We start from the raw sequence: 11,065 nt of genomic DNA on the forward strand, positions 1-11,065 counted from the left end.
AAAGCTACATTTTCCTTTGCTGTTCTTTCCTCTTCCCTCTTGTGTGTTTTTGTCTTGAGTTGTCTTCCAAGAAACAGGATCGGAATTTAACAACAACAGAACAACAACAGCTCCAGCATCTCTAAACTAACCTTTTCTCTTTTTCTCTAAAAAGGATAGTATTACTATCTGCAGGTTTTATTTTTCTTTCTAAAAACTCTGTACAGCTATAGAGAAAGGGGGAAAGGGATGTTAAAATGAAAGTCTTGTTTAGTATTTTAAATTCCATATACTTTTACTGGTTGTATCTTTAATAAAAGATTTTTTTTTAATTTAATGGTTTATTTGCCATGGTACTAAGTAGGCTGAGGTTTCTGTTTGTTTGTTTGTTTTAATCTCAAACCATTTTTTGGGATGATAAAAAGTAAGCTTTCATTATACATTTGTATAATTTTGAATTGTTCTTTTAATATCCCAAAGTATTAAATTAAGAATATCAAACTGTTAAAAAATACAATGGTTAATTTAAGCTTAGTTTATTGTACAGTAGATCACTTAGGATGAGATCTACCCTGCTGTTACACAGGTGTGCCGTGGGGTGGGGTATAAGGACAGTCCTTTGCCCACCTTTATGTGAGCTGTATCAGAAATAGGCAGAACAGCAGTCTGTAAAAGAAAGTAGGACCATGAATCTGCCCAGCCAACCATGCAACCGCCCTCTGTATTGAAGATAGGAGACTGCACCCCATACAATGGTGTATCAATGAGTCAGTGAGGTATTTATGGGCTATCTCAGGGCACTGAGATTAATACTTAGGCTGGGATTTTCAAAACTGACCAATTAAGTTAGATGCCCAATTCAGTCGGCTTCAATGGGATCTGAGTGTCAAACTCCCTTAGGCACCTTGGAAATTCCTAGACGGAGCCTTTACTTCCCATCTCTACATAGGTAAGTATAGACCAAGCAGCAGAACAGCGGGGTAATGTGTACTTTACTGTGGGGATCCAGCATTCACTTTCCACATAGCGCTGCTGATCACTGCCAGTGCTGCCTGAGCCCTACCATTCGGGAGAGCAGTTAGGGATCGTCAATGGTCCACAGTTTGGGAGAACAAGGAAGGGGACCTGAGCACTGGTGGGAGACTTGCCTTTAGTTTCTAGCTAAGTCACATGGCACGGGTCAGAATATTACAAAGGCATAGGCCTATCACATGGCAGGGTTCTGTACTTACTGGCTGCAGTGGGTATAGTGTTAGAAAGCCTTGTCAGTACTGTGTGGCCTTTCTAAGTTGGCTATCGTCCTAAGCACAAGGATGGCTGTGCTGAGGGAAGCATTTGCTCCACCTTTTAAAAAATGTGGCACAACCTTTCTCACTCTGATTCTTTCCAGGGCCCAGAAGGCATATCTGTTGAGACACACAAGAATATAAGAACATCAGACACTAAGATTCCTTTCCCTCCCAGCGTGGCTCAACCTCTTAAGAGCTTTAATTGAGCCCTTGATTGGGGAATATGTAAATGATCTGGACAAACTAAAGAAATGGTCTGAAGTAAATAGGATAAAATTCAGTAAGGACAAATGTGAAGTATTTCACTTAGGAAGGAACAATCAATTGCACACATACAAAATGGGAAATGACTGCCTAGGAAGGAGTACTGCGGAAAGGAATCTGGGGGTTATTATGGATCAGAAACTAAATATGAGTCAACAGTGTAGTACTATTGCAAAAAAAGCAAACATCATTTTGGGATGCATTAGCAAGAGTGTTGTAAGTAAGACACGAGAAGTAGTTCTTCCGCTCTCCTCCACATTGATAAGACCTCAGCTGGAGTATTGTGTCCAGTTCTGGGCACCACATTTCAACAAAGATGTGAACAAACTGGAAAAAGTCCAGAGGAGAGCAACAAAAATGATTAAAAATCTAGAAAACATGACCTATGAAGATTGAAAAAAGTGGGTTTGTTTAGTCTGGAGAAGAGAAGACTGAGTGGGGCGGGGGGTGGGGAGGGATAACGGTTTTCAAGTACCTAAAAGTTTGTTACAAGGAGGAGAGTGAACATTTTGCTCTCTTTAACCTCTGAGGATAGGACAAGAAGCAATGAGCTTAAATTTCAGGAAGAGAGGTTTAGGCTGGACATTAGGAAGAACATCTAACTATCTGGATAGTTAAGCACTGGAATAAATTGCCGAGGGAGGTTGTGAAATCGCCATCATTGGAGGTTTTTAAGAACAGATTAGACAAATACCTGTCAGTAATGGTGTAGTTATTTAGTCCTGCCTTGAGTGCAGGGGACTGGACTAGATGACATATTAAGGTTCCTTCCAGACCTACATGTCTGTGATTCTATGGTAGTATGATTTGGAGCTCTGCAGGCTTTTAAACAAGAATTTAACGTACACACAATCACAGGATAAAAGATTCAGAATCTATCTTATTTAGTTTATCTATTTAATGTTGCTTAACTGCTAACCTGAGTTTTCATAAGGCATCTATGGTATCCCAGGAGCAAACAACAATTAAAGAATATAAAGGCTGGGCCCATCACATCAACCCATCCTGGAAAAATCATGGAGCAGGTCCTCAAGGAATCAATTCTGAAGCACTTAGAGGAGAGGAAAGTGATCAGGAACAGTCAGCATGGATTCACCAAGGGCAAGTCATGCCTGACTAATCTAATTGTCTTCCTTGATGAGATAACTGGCTCTGTGGATGAGGGGAAAGCAGTGGACGTGTTGTTCCTTGACTTGCGCAAAGCTTTTGACACGGTCTCCCACAGTATTCTTGCCAGTAAGTTAAAGAAGTATGGGCTGGATGAATGGACTGTAAGGTGGATAGAAAGCTGGCTAGATTGTCAGGCTCAACGGGTAGTGATCAGTGGCTCCATGTCTAGTTGGCTGCCAGCATCAAGTGGAGTGCCCCAAGGGTCGGTCCTGTTCAATATCTTCATTAATGATCTGGAGGATGGTGTGGATTGCACCCTCAGCAAGTTTGCAGATGACACTAAACTGGGAGGAGAGGTAGATACGCTGGAGGGTAGGGATAGGGTACAGAGGGACCTAGACAAATTGAAGGATTGGGCCAAAAGAAATCTGATGAGGTTCAACAAGGACAAGTGCAGAGTCCTGCATTTAGTACGGAAGAACCCCATGCACCGCTACAGACTAGGGACCCAATGGCTCGTCAGCAGTTCTGCAGAAAAGGGCCTAGGAGTTACAGTGGACAAGAAGCTAGATATGAGTCAACAGTGTGCCCTTGTTGCCAAGAAGGCCAATGGCATTTTGGGATGTATAAGTAGGGGCATTGCCAACAGATCGAGGGATGTGATCGTTCCCCTCTATTCGACATTGGTGAGGCCTCTTCTGGAGTACGGTGTCCAGTTTGGGACCCCACACTACAAGAAGGATGTTGAAAAATTGGAAAATGTCCAGTGGAGGACAACAAAAATGATTAGGGGACTGAAACACATGACTTATGAGGAGAGGCTGAGGGAACTGGGATTGTTTAGTCTGCAGAAGAGAAGAATGAGGGGGGATTTGATAGTTGCTTTCAATTACCTGAAAGGGGGTTCCAAAGAGGATGGACCTAGACTGTTCTCAGTGGTAGCAGATGACAGAACGAGGAGTAATGGTCTCAAGTTGCAGTGGGGGAAGTTTAGGTTGGATATTAGGAAAAACCTTTTCACTAGGAGGGTGGTGAAATACTGGAATGCGTTACCTAGGGAGGTGGTGGAATCTCCTTCCTTAGAAGTTTTTAAGGTCAGGCTTGACAAAGCCCTGGCTGGGATAATTTAATTGGGGATCGGTCCTGCTTTGAGCAGGGGGTTGGACTAGATGACCTCCTGAGGTCCTTTCCAACCCTGATATTCTATGATTCTATGATCCGACTATATTGTGTTACCAATGAAAACCACAAAAAGAAAAGGAGGACTTGTGGCACCTTAGGGACTAACCAATTTATTTGAGCATAAGCTTATTTGAGCATGAGCTAAGTGAGCTACAGCTCACTTCATTGGGTGGATGTAGTGGAAAATACAGTGGGAAGATTTATATACACAGAGAACATGAAACAATGGGTGTTACCATACACACTGTAAGGAGAGTGATCAGGTAAGGTGAGCTATTACCAGCAAGGAAGGGGAGGGGGGAACCTTTTGTAGTGATAATCAAGGTGGGCCATTTCCAGCAGCTGACAAGAACATCTGAGGAACAGTGGGGGGGGGGGGGAGAATAAACATCAGGAAATAGTTTTACTTTGTGTAATGACACATCCACTCCCAGTCTTTATTCAAGCCTAAGTTAATTGTATCCAGTTTGCAAATTAATTCCAATTCAGCAGTCTCTCCTTGGAGTCTGTTTTTGAATTTTTTTGTTGAAGAATTGCCACTTTTAGGTCTGTAATCGAGTGACCAAAGAGATTGAAGTGTTCTCCGACTGGTTTTTGAATGTTATAATTCTTGACGTCTGATTTGTGTCCATTTATTCTTTTACATAGAGACTGTCCAGTTTGGCCAATGTACATGGCAGAGGGGCATTGCTGGCACATGATAGCATATATCACATTGGTAGATGTGCAGGTGAACAAGCCTCTGATAGCGTGGCTGATGTGATTAGGCCCTATGATAGTGTCCCCTGAATAGATATGTGGACACAGTTGGAAACGGCTTTGTTGCAAGGATAGGTTCCTGGGTTAGTGGTTCTGTTGTGTGATGTGTGGTTGCTGGTGAGTATTTGCTTCAGGTTGGGGGCTGTCTGTAAGCAAGGACTGGCCTGTCTCCAAACACTCTCATCTAAGCATCACCTCTCTAATCCCACACACTTTCCTAGCATCCACAAGAGGAGACCAATGGCAGGGTGTTCACTCATAGTCTACATTCAGAGGTTACCAGTTTGCTTCCAGATATCCTTGAGGGACTCAGCCAGCTGTCGTAGTCTATAATATTAATCAGTCTGTAGGACTATAATAGTTTGTCCTTAACTACAGGCACAGTGGCATCTCTGTCTCACCATTTTACATATATCTTGTAACAGAGGATGAAGAAAAGAGAAAGCTGAAGGCCATAATCTTGTATTGAGTATAACCAACTATGACATAAAAGATGTCATGCAGGCTTATGTCATGGCTGTGCAAAAATGGTAAAAGAGTGCACAATAGTATTGGCACCCTTCTTTGATTTTTGCACAGCATCACTGAGGTCTCAAATAGTGGAAGTGTTCCCAGTGTTCGATGCTTTATCCTGTGCCACCACATGGTTACTAAGTTGAGTTTTCAATGCTCTGAGATATTTATGTGTTAGGTTGCAGATAAAATTGCTCAAATCTGGTCCAATCTGCCACACCAGTGAGAAAGCAGAGTCTTGTGGGCAAAAATTGTCATGCTACATTATCATATGGTGAACATGGGTTCAGACGTGAGTGGAAAATTTCCTTTGTCAGACATTTTGGGGCTCTGAGCATAATCCAGGGGATATTCTCAGTCACTGGTGAAGGGGATGAAAGCTGCACTTTTCTCCTGCTGTTCTGATATATGAATTAATGTTGGAGGAAGCTGTTTCATATTTACAGCATGAACATAGGAAGATTTCTGGTCAGTTGCTCTCTTTGCTCAATGGCTTTTGAATCATCCTTACAGCTGTCAATCTTCTAGGTCACACTCATACCAGAGTTAGGTTAATAGGTGCTCTAGGCAGTATTTCATGTAAATTTAAAAAAAAACCTCTCCAATTTTCTTTCCCTAATTCTATTGCACATTAAACCAACAGGAATGAGAGAAGCACTAAAACTTCATCTTCTTTTGAACACTTTTGAAGAGATTGCAACCATTAGCCAGAGGCTGGCTTGAATCAAAGGTTCCACGAAACTGAGAGGATATTAGTTCTACTCAGTAATGGAGAGACAATAATTTATGCCCCAAGCCTGGGAACTGCTTCCCACAGGTGAACCCCTTCACCCATTCAAAGCCCCATTAACTGCACTTTCAGAGGCTTCTGCCTGCCAGTCAACTGATTACCAACAGATGTTTTAGACGTGGAGTGCATAACAATTCTGGAGTCATATGTTGTGTATAGTTTTGGAACAAATATTTGCATGTCACCAGATCTACTGGTTGCCAAAAGAGGGATTCAATTTGCAGTACAAAACATCACAACTAGAAGTGAGCTATACACTTCATCACATTTGAATAACTTCAAACACGGTTGTACTTGTTTTTGTCCAAAATTCTGGTAAATGAAAGTATAATTAGTTGCTGTATAATTTGCCTGGTATGTACGTGAAACTATTTTGCTTTTGCCTTTTTAGTTAAAAAAAAAGACACTGTTACATAGTTCAAATGAACATATAAAATGGCTCATGTAATGTATGCTGTTTAAGGCTGGCAGTTAGCAGCCTAATGCTCATACACTGAAGGTCAAATTAAATAGTAGTGTGTATCATTGAGCACTTTCATACATTAAACAATGTAATTCATTAAATATTGTGTATGTGTTTGGAAGTTTTTCTATTCCTGCCGCCAGCTCCACTTTTGTTTCGCTCTAATGCACAACTTAGAGGTTATTGTATGTCTTTTGGGAGAGAACTGTCTTAATAAATATTATGTACATGAAATTTGCTCAGATGCAGTACATTCTGCTCATTTTTCAGGCAGATACCATGGTGGAAGAGGTACAGAAATTACTTATGGGAGAAATAGTGGCATAAGCACCATCAAACTATCCAAGTCAACCTAAAATTATCCATAAAACTGCAGAATTGGTTGGAAAATGAAATCTGGATGCTGACGGCCACAACATTATGAGGGCTTTCATCAAAATTAATAATAATCAAAAGCAAAAAATAAAAGTATTTATGCTGCACAGACAAAATCACATAAATGCAGGAAGTGTTCCAACTGTCACATTAACTGTGTGGCATTGCACACATCCTGTCTATTTTATAGGAGGACTTGTTGCACCTTAGAGACTAACAAATTTATTTGAGCATAAGCTTTCGTAGGCTACAGCCGCTTGTTCCACAGTTCATACTCACCAATGAGCTTCAGCTCCTGGTTGAGGCAGGATTTCTCAAAGGGGCGCCGGGGGGTGACATAGATCTTCCGGCACACCCAGCTCCTGGCAGTGGACATCCTGGCCAAGGCTGTGGTCTCCGGCCCTGCGAGAGAGGCAGAGGGAATGAGCTCACACTAACTGCCACAGCGATGGCGGTTGAAAAAAAAAAAAGCCCACGAAAGCTTATGCTCAAATAAATTTGTTAGTCTATAAGGTGCCACAAGTACTCCTGTTCTTTTTGCGAATACAGACTAACACGGCTGCGACTCTGAAACCTGTCTATTTTATGGTGTACATTTTACAACATAAACAGGAATATAGTTAATGACATATTTAACGAGAAAACCAGGAATAGAAGGTATTGTACGCTCACCAGTCACTTGCTTTTGGAACATTAATTTTTGCATTGCCCAGATTTTTGTGTTTTTAGATGTGCAACATTAATATTGCATAAATTAGGACAATAATCCATGTGAGGCCCATGCATGAAAGGGACTCCCCATGTATTTTCAAGTCATTTTTAAAACACTTCATCCCTATATACACTAATACATCTTCCCTCAGTGTTCTCAGGAATTGCCAAGAGGGAAGGAAAAGTGGTAGGGAGGGTTGGGACTGGAGGAGGAATTACAAAATGCTTCCAGAGCTGGTCAGGATTTTGCAGCAAAAAAATGCAGATCTGTCAATTCCAAATCTTTTTGTGGAAAAGTTTCTCAGGTCCACAAGGTAATTTCTGGTTAAAACCAGTGAGAAAGAGTGAGGCCCCTAGGATGTGGGAGAGCCAAGTTCAAGTCCTTGCTCCAATGAATATTTATTTTTTTATACAAAGTGGAACAGCCCAACAGAAGAGATTGAGAGAGATTCACTGCTCACTAATCTATGGTATGGGAGGCCTAGGTTCTACTGTCTGCTCCAACTCAGGCAGAGAAAGCACATGCACCTGGGTCTGTCACATCTGCACTGAGTGCCCTGATCATTGGATTATTCTAGCATGTCTCTCTCTAATAAAAAAAAGTTTTGCTTTTGTCCTGAGCAGGAAAAGAAAATGTTTTGAAATTTTAGTGCGATGGGAAAACTGTTATATTGGTACTCAGCAAAGAAGACGATAGACACAAGGGGAGCTGATTTAAACATAGCTGCCTTCTGTGGTGGCTTTAAGTACCGGCAACAAAACAGAAACTAAATGAAAATGAGGCTCTGCACTAAGTATAGAGTGCTCAATCATTTAAAGGGGCAGGACTTCACAAAAACTATTTTCCACCCAGGTCTCATTGTTTCCCGCACCCTGCTCCACTGCAGATATTAACACAAGAGTTAGCACAGGCTGTATTAATTTCTGAGCAGAATTCTCTGCTGGGAATAAACTCATCTTTTCAGCATCACGTGCCATCAATCCACCATCTTTCATTACTACTATATCCCGCATTATAATTTTGAAGCAGTAAAGCCTGGAAAGAGAAAGGCTAAGGTGAAACCATTTTCACAAAAATGAATGAGGTGAAAATAAATTTTCCACCCTATAACAAATTTCGCAAGAAGGTTAATTTGCCCACTATCCTTTTGTCTGAAATATTTTGTGGAGGCATTTCCACGTGGTACTTAACACAGAGATTAAGTGAGCTCCTAGTTGGCAATTATTTCTTCATTCTGAATTGGTTGCTTTGGACTAAAAGAGATGTAAGTTGATAATTACTAGGATCAATGTCATTATCTCCTTTGTGCTAATGGCAAAATAGATAGCATAAATATTTCAGAAATGGATTATGAAATAATTCAAAACCTGCTATTAAAATACATTTGTTTCATGTCTGTCGGAACCCTGTTCCCCACCTCCCCCTTTTAGAAGCTTTCATTGCAGGGAAATGAAAATGCAGGGAATGAGCATGATTATTCCCCCTGGTGTACAGAGGTGAATACAACACCAGAAGGGATTGCAGCACCCCAGAAAGAGTCACCTCCAAGTGTTTGCACAGCCACATTCCTTTCAGGGCTCCTCTAGTGAGGGGCAGATTTAAGCTGCAGTCAGCATCCATGGGCGCCTATAGAATATCCCAGAGAATGTATGGAATCAATGCCTACCAAAGGCACTCTGGTTATTCACCCTCCCCAGCTAGTGTTGCCTGAATCTGAGGCTGTTAGCTCACTGTGGGTCTCCTAGTGAAAGGGTTATTGCATCCCCTCGACTGACTTGTTGCTATATTAACATCTGATTGAAAGTCTAGATGGACTTTATACTGCTAGGGGCCTTTTGCTGTGTAGACATATTCCAGGACTGAATGCAGCTGACTCCATTTTCTCAAATACAGCAAAAAAAGTGGCCGTAATGATTCTGGGCCAGAGAAGGAATTCAATTATTTTTTTATTTAAGATGCTGAGGTCTTAGCAAGATTGATATGGGTGACGAATGTAGACCTTTTTCCTTCAACATTACTCATTAAGCAATGTTGTAAAGCCAGTAACATGTCTACAGAGGTATCTTGCTGCTCAGTCTTTGAGAAAACACTGATTCCCAAAATGTTCAGTTTTCACCCCAAAATCACTCAGTTCTGTTTTAGAATTCTGATGCTGTTGTGAAAGCCTAGGTAATGTTCCAGGAACTCAGGTTGGGATTTTCAGTAGCTTTCACTGTTGGTCTAACTCTGCTCCAGCTGAGGGCAATAGTAAAATTCCCATGGGCTTTAATGGGAGGTGAGCTAAACCAGTGCTGAGAGTGTCTGAATACACATCATAGGTTCTTTTCTAATGAAAGCTTAGCATATAATAAAGAATAGATACAGTGTAAAAAAGTATTCTTCTCCTCTTTCATCGTTCCTCTATCTTTTACACCATCTCTGAAGCCAGTATCTTGCTTTGCCTGCCAACTTTCACCCCCTACTACTTTACCCATTCCCTCCTGCTCACTCTCACCCCTTTTCTCATCTTCTCTGCCAACCTTATGCTCAGTTATTCTCTCTCCACAGGAACTGTCCTTTCACATTCAGAGAGGAACTTGTTTCCCTCATCATGACAGCAGGGTTGCTGATTAGTACAGAAGTGTCTGCCGCTTAGGAATAGAAGAAACAGCAGTGTTTTCTCCTGGGGTGGTCTATTTATGGCCCCTTTGACCTAGTGAGTTGTTTTTTTATTTGTTACAGTACTCGGAGTATTTACTGGGTGCTTTATAAATGAGAGTAATTGCATAACAAAATTAATAAAATATATATAAACCAATTGCTTAGTAAATTACAGCCAACTGAAATGTCAGACCTTTTGTCATAACTTTACTGCTAATGATACAAAAGCTTTTTCTCTGCTACAGATCTTGTAATCTGAGACAATCTTTCCATACACCTCCACCTCATTGGCTCTCCCTCTGATTTCAAACCTCAGCTGAAAACATATCCTTTTTCCGTAGCCTATGCCTCTTAATGTTCTTCTCTGCCGATGTGATTTTTAAAAATTCTGACATGTATTATTTGATTCTTGTGCAGTGTTTCAGGGAAGGCACTAAACAAACTGACAGTTGTAACTGACATTACAAGGGCATACACATTTGTATACATTCTCTGTCATTGTTAGGGGTAGCTGGATGGGGTGTACCTGGAGCATCCTTCCTATGGGGGAGAAGGACAAGAGGGATTAAAATGTGAAACAGAAGAAGTATAATATTCTTAGCTTCTGATAGTATTCTCTAGCTGAAAACTTGTGTGGGCTTAACAAAGGTGTCTATCCAATTGTATCTTGACATTGGGGGTGAGATTAATAAGAAATGCAGCACAGATATTGTGGTCAGGTAGAGGAGTGGTAGGGATGAGGAAGGTGGCTTTAGACTACCTCTCTGCCCGCTTGATCCTGGGATGCTTCATGGCCCCTGGGCATCTGTCTATGTTTTGACAGACATCTGGGTCTGCTCTATGTTTAGACCACTGCCCAGAATCTTGGCAGGACTGTGTGCTGAGTTCCTGCTCTGACATGCCCCACTCCCTTAAGCCCCCTACTCTGGGGCTTTTGAGGAGATCCTTGGAAGGCAGCCTTACAGTTGTCTATCAGAATGTCTGTGCCA

The sequence above is a fragment of the Lepidochelys olivacea genome (assembly GCF_965140295.1).
Source record: "Lepidochelys olivacea isolate rLepOli2 genome assembly, chromosome: 1".
NCBI lineage: Eukaryota > Metazoa > Chordata > Testudines > Cheloniidae > Lepidochelys > Lepidochelys olivacea.